Here is an 8,817-nt window from a genome sequence, read left to right on the forward strand (position 1 = left end):
CTCAGCTGACCCCCGCACCGGGGAGCTCCACTCTACCCCGTGCCCTCCGGATCCACACAGGCCACACGGCCCTCGATGCAGATCCACGGCCGGAGGAGGGGGCGTCCTGCAGAGGGCGCTGCCTCCTCCGCTGCTGCCCGGACCTCCTGTCCCAAAGGGCCTGGTCCTGGGGGCACGCCACCGGCTCCCAGCCCTGTGCCCGCTCCCTCTGCCCCCGCCTGCAGGAGAGCCGTCCTGGGGGCTGGATCCGGAGGGGGAGGCTCAGCTCTGATCCTGGACCCGGGTCCCACCCATCCAGTTCAGAAGGGGCCCGAGAGGACAGGGAGGCAGCCCAGGCGCCCGGGGGCTCCCCGCTGGCCTCTGGGACAGGCACACACGGGGAGGCAGATGGGAAAAGACGGCGACTCTTCCTTGGAGCCGGGCCGGTGCGGGATCTGCGGCCACCAGGGGTCAGCAGAGGCCCGCCGTCCCGCCTGAGCCCTGGGCCTGGGCCAGGAGGCCTCCCGCCAGAGCCCAAGGCTGCAGCCTTTGGAAATTTAAAAAACGTAAGTAAAAATTTTACCACACACACATAGCAACACAAAAGTTGGCCAGAAGCTCTGAAGTTGAAAAGGCACAGCAGTTCTCTCCTGCCCCGGCCCCTGAGGCACTTTTTTTTTTTTTTTTTACCGTTTTCATTCCGAATACCTCTTTCTAGAGGGTTCCACAGTTTTAGAACCTAGCTGATTTCCAGATCCCGGTGGACCAGCCCTAAGCCTCGCCTGTGTGCAGTGATGTAGCTCGTCCCGCTCGCTCTCTCCCCGCCCCCTGCCCGACTCTCGCTTCCCGCCACCCACTTTCCAGCATCTCACGGCCTCCGCGTCAGGCGAGGGTGCGAGCGGCCGTTCACGTCCCACCCTGTCAGCCGTTCCCGTGAATCACATTTACCTTCTTTAATGAAAAAAATTGTTTAATTTCCCAGCTGCTTCTATAGCAGATTCCAAGTGTCCTGTGATCAAATTGTAGAGGTGGTACATGGACATTTATTTTTTAAAAAATATACTTTATTGATTTTTTACAGAGGAAGGGAGACGGATAGAGAGTTAGAAACATCGATGAGAGAGAAACATCGATCAGCTGCCTCCTGCACACCTCCTACTGGGGATGTGCCCGCAACCAAGGTACATGCCCTTGACCAGAATCGAACCTGGGACCCTTCAGTCCGCAGGCCGACGCTCTATCCGCTGAGCCACACCGGTTAGGGCTATTATTTTTTTAAAATATATTTTTATTGATTTCAGAGAGGAAGGGAGAGGGAGAGAGAGAGAGAAACATCCATGATGAGAGAGAATCATGGATTGGCTGCCTCCCGCACGCCCCCCACTGGGGATCGAGCCTGCAACCCGGGCCTGTGCCCTTGACTGGGAGTTGAACCCTGACCTCCTGGTTCATAGGTGAACGCTCAACCACTGAGCCACGCTGGCTGGGTGGTACATGGACATTTAAAGAATCGTTTCATGTTAATTTTAACGTGTATTGGGAAATATCTATATAGGTATGTGTATATATCATGAGCCCTTCAATCTGTGGTGTCACAAATCTAATTACTTAGGATGAAACGAGAGTCAAATTAAAACAATTTTTAGCCCTGACTGGTTTGGCTCAGTGGCTAGAGTGTCAGCCTGTGGACTGAAGGGTCCCAGGTTCGATCCCAGTCAAGGGCATGTACCTTGATTGCAGGCATATCCCCAGTAGGGGGTGTGCAGGAGGCAGCTGATCGATGTTTCTCTCTCATTGATGTTTCTAACTCTCTATCCCTCTCCCTTCCTCTCTGTAAAAAAATCAATAAAATATATTTTTTAAAATTTTTTTAGAATTTTTTATTTATTTATTTTAGATAGAGAAAGGGAGAGAGAGAAACATCGATTGTTGTTGCACCCATTTATGCACTCATTGGTTGATTCTTGTGTGTGCCCTGACCGGGGATCGAAGCCACAACCTTGGCATATTGGGATGATGCTCTAATCATAAGCTACCTGGCCAAGACCACAATTTTTAATTTTTAAACTTTTTTTGTTTTGTTTTGTTTAGTTTTTTCATTGATTTCAGAGAGAGGAAGGGAGAGGGAGAGAGAGGTAGAAATATCCATGATGAGAGAGAACCCTTGATCAGCTGCCTCCTGTACGCCCCCCACCGGGGATCCAGCCTGCAACCCAGGCATGTGCCCTTGACCATGAATCGAACAGTGATCTCCTGGTTCATAGGTCGACGCTCAACCACGGAGCCACGCCGACCAGGTTCGATTTTAAAATTTTAAAAGGGCATCGAGGTGACAACAATGATTAAATGACATCCAGTTCCTTGCTGAAGCCGGTTTGGCTCAGTGGATAGAGCGTCGGCCTGCGGACTCAAGGGTCCCAGGTTCGATTCCGGTCAAGGGCATGTACCTTGGTTGCGGGCACATCCCCAGTGGGGGGTGTGCAGGAGGCAGCTGATGGATGTTTCTCTCTCATTGATGTTTTAACTCTCTATCCCTCTCTCTTCCTCTCTGTAAAAAATCAATAAAATATATTTTTTAAAAAAATGACTTCCAATCCCAAAGGCAGATGTGGCGAACGGCGTGAAGGGAGTTTAGAGATGAACTGGTTCTGATGGTCAGATTGGGAGCCAGTGAGTGAGCGAGGACTGCGCTGTGCTGGGTGGTCTCTTCCCCACCGGCGGCCTCTGTCCCCGTGGGTGGCCTGTTCCTCGTGGGTAGACTCCTTGGGTGGATTCCTTCCCTGCGGGTGGCCTGTTCCTTGTGGGTGGTCTCCTTCCCCGTGGTTGGGGGCCCAAGAGAGCACGCCTCGCACTGAGGACACGGAGGCTCTGTCTTCTTCCAGCTCGTCGCCGACGGTCCCCCACATTCCTATTTGTGCCGTGATTTACTGTTGCAAGTTGTTTTCTGGGTGTTCCTAACCACCCTTTCTCCCCACCACGAACCGAACGGCCTATCTGCAGGTTGAATCGTCGTCCGGGCCCCAGTGCCTGTTACACGGAGCCCCTTTCTGCTTGCAGACACCCGGAGCCACCTCCAGAGGAACTACTGATGGCGCCCCGGTGGCCGGGCCCACGGCTGAGCCAGTGACCCTCGCCGGTCCCGGTCATTCCTCCAACAGGTGTTCGCCGAGGGCCTGCTCCCTGCCAGGCGCTGTGTCAGGAGCCCGTCTTCCTGACAACAGACACATTAGAGTGAGATGATGGTGACGGTGCGGGGGGTAGGGGGGCGTGGGTTCACATGGGTGGTCAGGGGAGGGGGAGGCTCAGGGTGGGGGGATGTTGGGGTGAAGGAGAGTTGGCTGATGGATGGGGATGGTGCCTCCCGGGCCGAGGGACAGCCCACACAGAGGAGCAGGCGCAGCCCGTGTGGCTGGTGACGGGGGAGGAGACACGGGCACCGAGGTCAGAGGCCTGCTGCCCACGGAAGGAGCAGGGACGCCTCTGGCTGGTTTGGCAGGACAGCGGGTGCTCTCAGGCTCAGGTGTGTTGGGGCCTTGATGGCCTCCTCCCTGCGCAGGGGGCCCAAGACCCCATGGGCTCAGGGCGGTCACTCGGGGCCACAGCCGCTGGCGGGAGGGCTCAGCCTCCGCACACCCTGTCCCTCCAGCCCCTCCCCTCGGGTTCAAGGACTGCTCCGTCCCGCCCCACATGCCCTCATTCTCCTTTCCCTGCTCACCCGCTTCCACCTCCTATCTAATCTCCAGGAGAGGAAAAACTGGCTCTGCCTGTCCCCACCGCCCACAGGCCCAGGCCAGCCGCTCCTGGGAGTCTTCGCTCCATGTCCTGTGAACCAGCGGAGGGAACATGGCCCACTGGGAAGGACGGAGGCAGACAAGTACCCAAAACCAGGGCACCACCCCACCCAGAGCAGTCCCCGAGGACGCCCCGCGACCCGCTGCATGCTGGCCACCTCCCAGTCCTCGCTGGCTCCTCAACCACACCCCCGAGCAGCCGCGATCCCCAACCCACCACACGGCGGAGCTCAGGAGAGGTGGAGGCCCTCGCCCAGGCCACTGGCAAGTACCCAGGAGAGCCCTGGCCGGGTGGTGCCAGTCAAGGGCATGTGCCTGAGTTGTGGGCTCCATCTAGTCCAGTCAAGGGCATGTGCCTGAGTTGTGGGCTCCATCTAGTCCAGTCAAGGGCATGTGCCTGAGTTGTGGGCTCCATCTAGTCCAGTCAAGGGCATGTGCCTGAGTTGTGGGCTCCATCCCCAGTGGGGAGCGTGGGGGAGGCAGCTGATCCATGATTCTCTCTCATCATTGATGTTTCTCTCTCTCTCCCTCTCCCTTCCTCTCTGAAATCAATAAAAATACAGGCAGTCCTCGGGTTACATCGGACTGGATGTATGTATGTCGTTTCGTGGTTACCTTGCCATCTCCCATCTATGCTAATAAAAGAGAAAGATGCAAATTGACCATACCTTCACGACATCCACCAACCAATCAGGAGTGAGTATGCAAATTAACCCAACAAAGATGGCGGGTTAATTTGCATATGCAGGCGCCAGGGGCGTTCTCCACCGCCCTAGCCGCTCCGGGCCTCTGGGCAGTGTGGGAAGGCGAAAAGGCGGCTCCGGGCCAGAGCGAAGGCGGTGCCAGCAGCCAGGGGAAGGAAGGCCCATTCTGGCACGAATCTTCGTGCACCGGGCCTCAAGTTTATTTATAAAAAAAAAAAGTTCCGTCATTTCGATGTCTGTACACATGTGCTTCATGTTTCTTATTATTTATTTCCCACAAGTAAAGGTCAGGAATTATCTTCCTTTTAATTTTTTTACTGTTTCACTTCATCACTGCTGTGTCTGTGCTCCATGTGAGTGACGTAGGCGCTTATGTAGGTGGGTTCCGACTCACAGCGAAAATCGCGTCACGTCGCCGTAGGAACAGACCTCCCACGTGACTAGAGGACCTAGTGTAGATTAAAACAGTAACAAAAACTGGCAGTTCTCAAAAACAAAAAAGACAGGCATTGAACCAGGTCTGTCACTTGCAGCCTGGGCTTCCCTTCCCGTGGCTCCTCCCTCACCGGCAGACCTGAGGATCTGCCAAGGGCTGGAGCCCTCCCCTGGGACACACACACACACACACACACACACACACACACACACGTGCACGCACCACACATGGCTCCTGTGACTTCAGGGGTGCCCAGTCTCCGGGGGGGAGCACCGTCCACGGCTGTCTCTGGAGGGAGTGCCGTGGGCTGGGCCCCACTGCCATCCGTACTGCTCCCAGAGCCCCTCTGGTTCCAGCCGGCAGCCCTGTCCCCCAAGCAGCCCCCCTCACTGCCCCCTTTTGGAGACGTGGGACTCCCCACCATTGCCTTCTGTATACAAGTTATTCTGGGTCGAATCACGTCCCCCCAAAATCACGTCCAGCCAGAGCCTGGGACGTAACCTTACTTGGAGTTGGGTCTTCACAGATGTCATTGGCGAAGACGTGACGGAGGGACGGCGGCCTGCGAAGGTGGCGGCAGAGGTGGGAGTGAGCGTCTGCCCCAGAACGCGGACCTGCCCTGAGCCTGCGCCTCGGGAGGGGGCGGCCCTGAGGCACCAGGACGTGGCCTCCGTCCCGGCTGGTGAGGACAAGGTCCTGTGGTTTGAAGGCCCGAGGCCGGGTCTCTGTCCCGTGCCCAGGGACCGAGGACAGGCAGTGTTAGAGGGGATTCCGCTGCCTCGCGGCCCCCCTGTGCCTGGGGCTGGCACACCCACCACCAGCACTGTCCTCCCCTGGTGCTGAAGGACAGACGGCGCCTGCGTGTGTCCGGGGGCCCTGGACGGCCCCTCCCGGGGTCTCCTGTCTCAGGTCTACTCCAGGGCCCTGCTCTGCACCTGACAGTCCTCGGGGTGGGCTGTTCCCTGGAGGGCAGCTGCCCGCGGGGGCCTGGGAGAGGTGGGCCCCGTCCAGGGACCGCTGCAGGGTGAGGGTGGGGGGAGCAGGGCTGCAGGGTGAGGGTGGGGGGAGCAGGCCCCAGGCTGCAGGGTGAGGGTGGGGGGAGCAGAGCTGCAGGGTGAGGGTGGGGGGAGCAGTCCCCAGGCTGCAGGGTGAGGGTGGGGGGAGCAGGGCTGCAAGGTGAGGGTGGGGGGAGCAGGGCTGCAGGGTGAGGGTGGGGGGAGCAGTCCCCAGGCTGCAGGGTGAGGGTGGGGGGAGCAGGGCTGCAAGGTGAGGGTGGGGGGAGCAGGGCTGCAGGGTGAGGGTGGGGGGAGCAGGGCTGCAGGGTGAGGGTGGGGGGAGCAGGGCTACAGGGTGAGGGTGGGGGGAGCAGGGCTGCAGGGTGAGGGTGGGGGGAGCAGGGCTGCAGGGTGAGGGTGGGGGGAGCAGGGCCCAGGCTGCAGGGTGAGGGTGGGGGGAGCAGGGCTGAAGGGTGAGGGTGGGGGGAGCAGGGCCCAGGCTGCAGGGTGAGGGTGGGGGAGCAGGGCTGCAGGGTGAGGGTGGGGGGAGCAGGGCCGCAGGGTGAGGGTGGGGGAGCAGGGCCGCAGGGTGAGGGTGGGGGGAGCAGGGCCGCAGGGTGAGGGTGGGGGGAGCAGGGCCGCAGGGTGAGGGTGGGGGGAGCAGTCCCCAGGCTGCAGGGTGAGGGTGGGGGGAGCAGGGCTGCAGGGTGAGGGTGGGGGGAGCAGGCTGCAGGGTGAGGGTGGGGGGAGCAGGGCTGCAGGGTGAGGGTGGGGGGAGCAGGGCTGCAGGGTGAGGGTGGGGGGAGCAGGGCCCAGGCTGCAGGGTGAGGGTGGGGGGAGCAGGGCTGCAGGGTGAGGGTGGGGGGAGCAGGGCCCAGGCTGCAGGGTGAGGGTGGGGGGAGCAGGGCCCAGGCTGCAGGGTGGGGGTGGGGGGAGCAGGGCTGCAGGGTGAGGGTGGGGGGAGCAGGCTGCTGGGTGAGGGTGGGGGGAGCAGGGCTGCAGGGTGAGGGTGGGGGGAGCAGTCCCCAGGCTGCAGGGTGAGGGTGGGGGGAGCAGTCCCCAGGCTGCAAGGTGAGGGTGGGGGGAGCAGGGCTGCAGGGTGAGGGTGGGGGGAGCAGGGCCCAGGCTGCAGGGTGAGGGTGGGGGGAGCAGGGCTGCAGGGTGAGGGTGGGGGGAGCAGGGCCCAGGCTGCAGGGTGAGGGTGGGGGAGGAGGCTGCAGGGTGAGGGTGGGGGGAGCAGGGCTGCAGGGTGAGGGTGGGGGGAGCAGGGCCCAGGCTGCAGGGTGAGGGTGGGGGAGGAGGCTGCAGGGTGAGGGTGGGGGGAGCAGGGCTGCAGGGTGAGGGTGGGGGGAGCAGGGCCCAGGCTGCAGGGTGAGGGTGGGGGGAGCAGGGCCCAGGCTGCAGGGTGGGGGTGGGGGGAGCAGGGCTGCAGGGTGAGAGTGGGGGGAGCAGGGCCGCAGGGTGAGGGTGGGGGGAGCAGGGCCGCAGGGTGAGGGTGGGGGGAGCAGGGCTGCAGGGTGAGGGTGGGGGGAGCAGGCCCAGGCTGCAGGGTGAGGGTGGAGGGAGCAGGGCTGCAGGGCTGCAGGGTGAGGGTGGGGGAGCAGGGCTGCAGGGTGAGGGTGGGGGGAGAGCCCCCAGGCTGCAGGGTGAGGGTGGGGGGAGCAGGGCCGCAGGGTGAGGGTGGGGGGAGAGCCCAGGGTCGGTGGTGCAGCCGGCTGCTGGCCGGGGACTGGCAGGGCTTCCTGGGAGAGGGGAGTGGATTTGCATCAGAAAGAACACTGGCCTCATTGACATTCTCCTTGTCTCGAGTGGAACAAAACCACCAAGAAAAGGAAAGTTTCAGTCCCGACAACCCCGCCACTGAGGAGCGTTGTGAGCTTCCAAAAACAGAGGAAATGGCCTCTTTGGGCCACTCCAGGGGCTCCCCGCCCCCTGCCCGCCCCCACTGCCCACTCAAGGCCAGCCCGGCGCGGCGCCAGACCGAGCCTCCGCAGCGGATGCCCGAGGCGGACCCACGCAGCTCTGGAGCCGGACGCCGCTGCCCCCCGGGACCCCAGCATGCCGGACAGCCGAGAGGCCCCCCAGGCCCGCCGGCCGGACCCGGGCTTGGGGACCACCCAGGAGAACCTGGGGGCCAGGTACGTGGGCGGCGGCCGGGCCTCTGTGCACGGAGCCTGGGGTCAGGGTGTAGCTGTGCTGTGTGGCCTGGGCACCTGCCCCCTGAGCCTGTGTCTCTGGGCGGGGAGAGTCCTGGCCGGGCGTGTGCTGTGTGGGGTGCTGGTCGCGTGCACGCCCAGGGGCTCCATGGACTGCTCACGCGCGGGGGCTGCGGCCGGAAAGAGGAGGCATTTTCCAGTCACGGAGAGTGTCCCCGGCGCGTCCGGCATGCGGAGTCAAGGACGGAAGGATGGGGCGAGCCGGAGGGTCTGGCTCCAGCACGCGGTGTGACCTTGGCGGGTCGCTGTCCCTGTCTGGGCTCCCGCCTCCCTGTCCGCCTGCGTGCACTGGGTGCGGGCTCCCCACAGCCGTCGGCCGTAAGTCCTGCTAAGCTGCAGCCAGAAGTGGGCCCAGGCCCTGGCCGTCCAGGGTGTGGGCACCCTGAGAAGGTAGGACCCCAGCTCAGGCCGGAGCTCCCCAGCCTGGAGCAGGGAGCAGGCAGACCCTGGCCCCAGAGCCCAGGACGGGCACTTGACACAGGCCTTGGGGGGTCCGGGCATTGGCAGGGGGAGAGGCGAGGGAGGGCGTGCGGGCAGAGGGAGCAGCGTTGCGAGGGTGCGAAGACACGGAGGAGGACAGGGAACTCGGGGACAGGAGGGGTCTGGGCGCAGCGCGGAGTGCGCGAGGACAGAGGGATGTGGGCCGAGCCGGGGCGTGAGCCACAGCGCGGTGGTGGCCGCTGTTCTGACGGGGCG

This window comes from Cnephaeus nilssonii, assembly GCF_951640355.1.
Source record: "Cnephaeus nilssonii genome assembly, chromosome: 24".
Lineage (NCBI taxonomy): Eukaryota > Metazoa > Chordata > Mammalia > Chiroptera > Vespertilionidae > Cnephaeus > Cnephaeus nilssonii.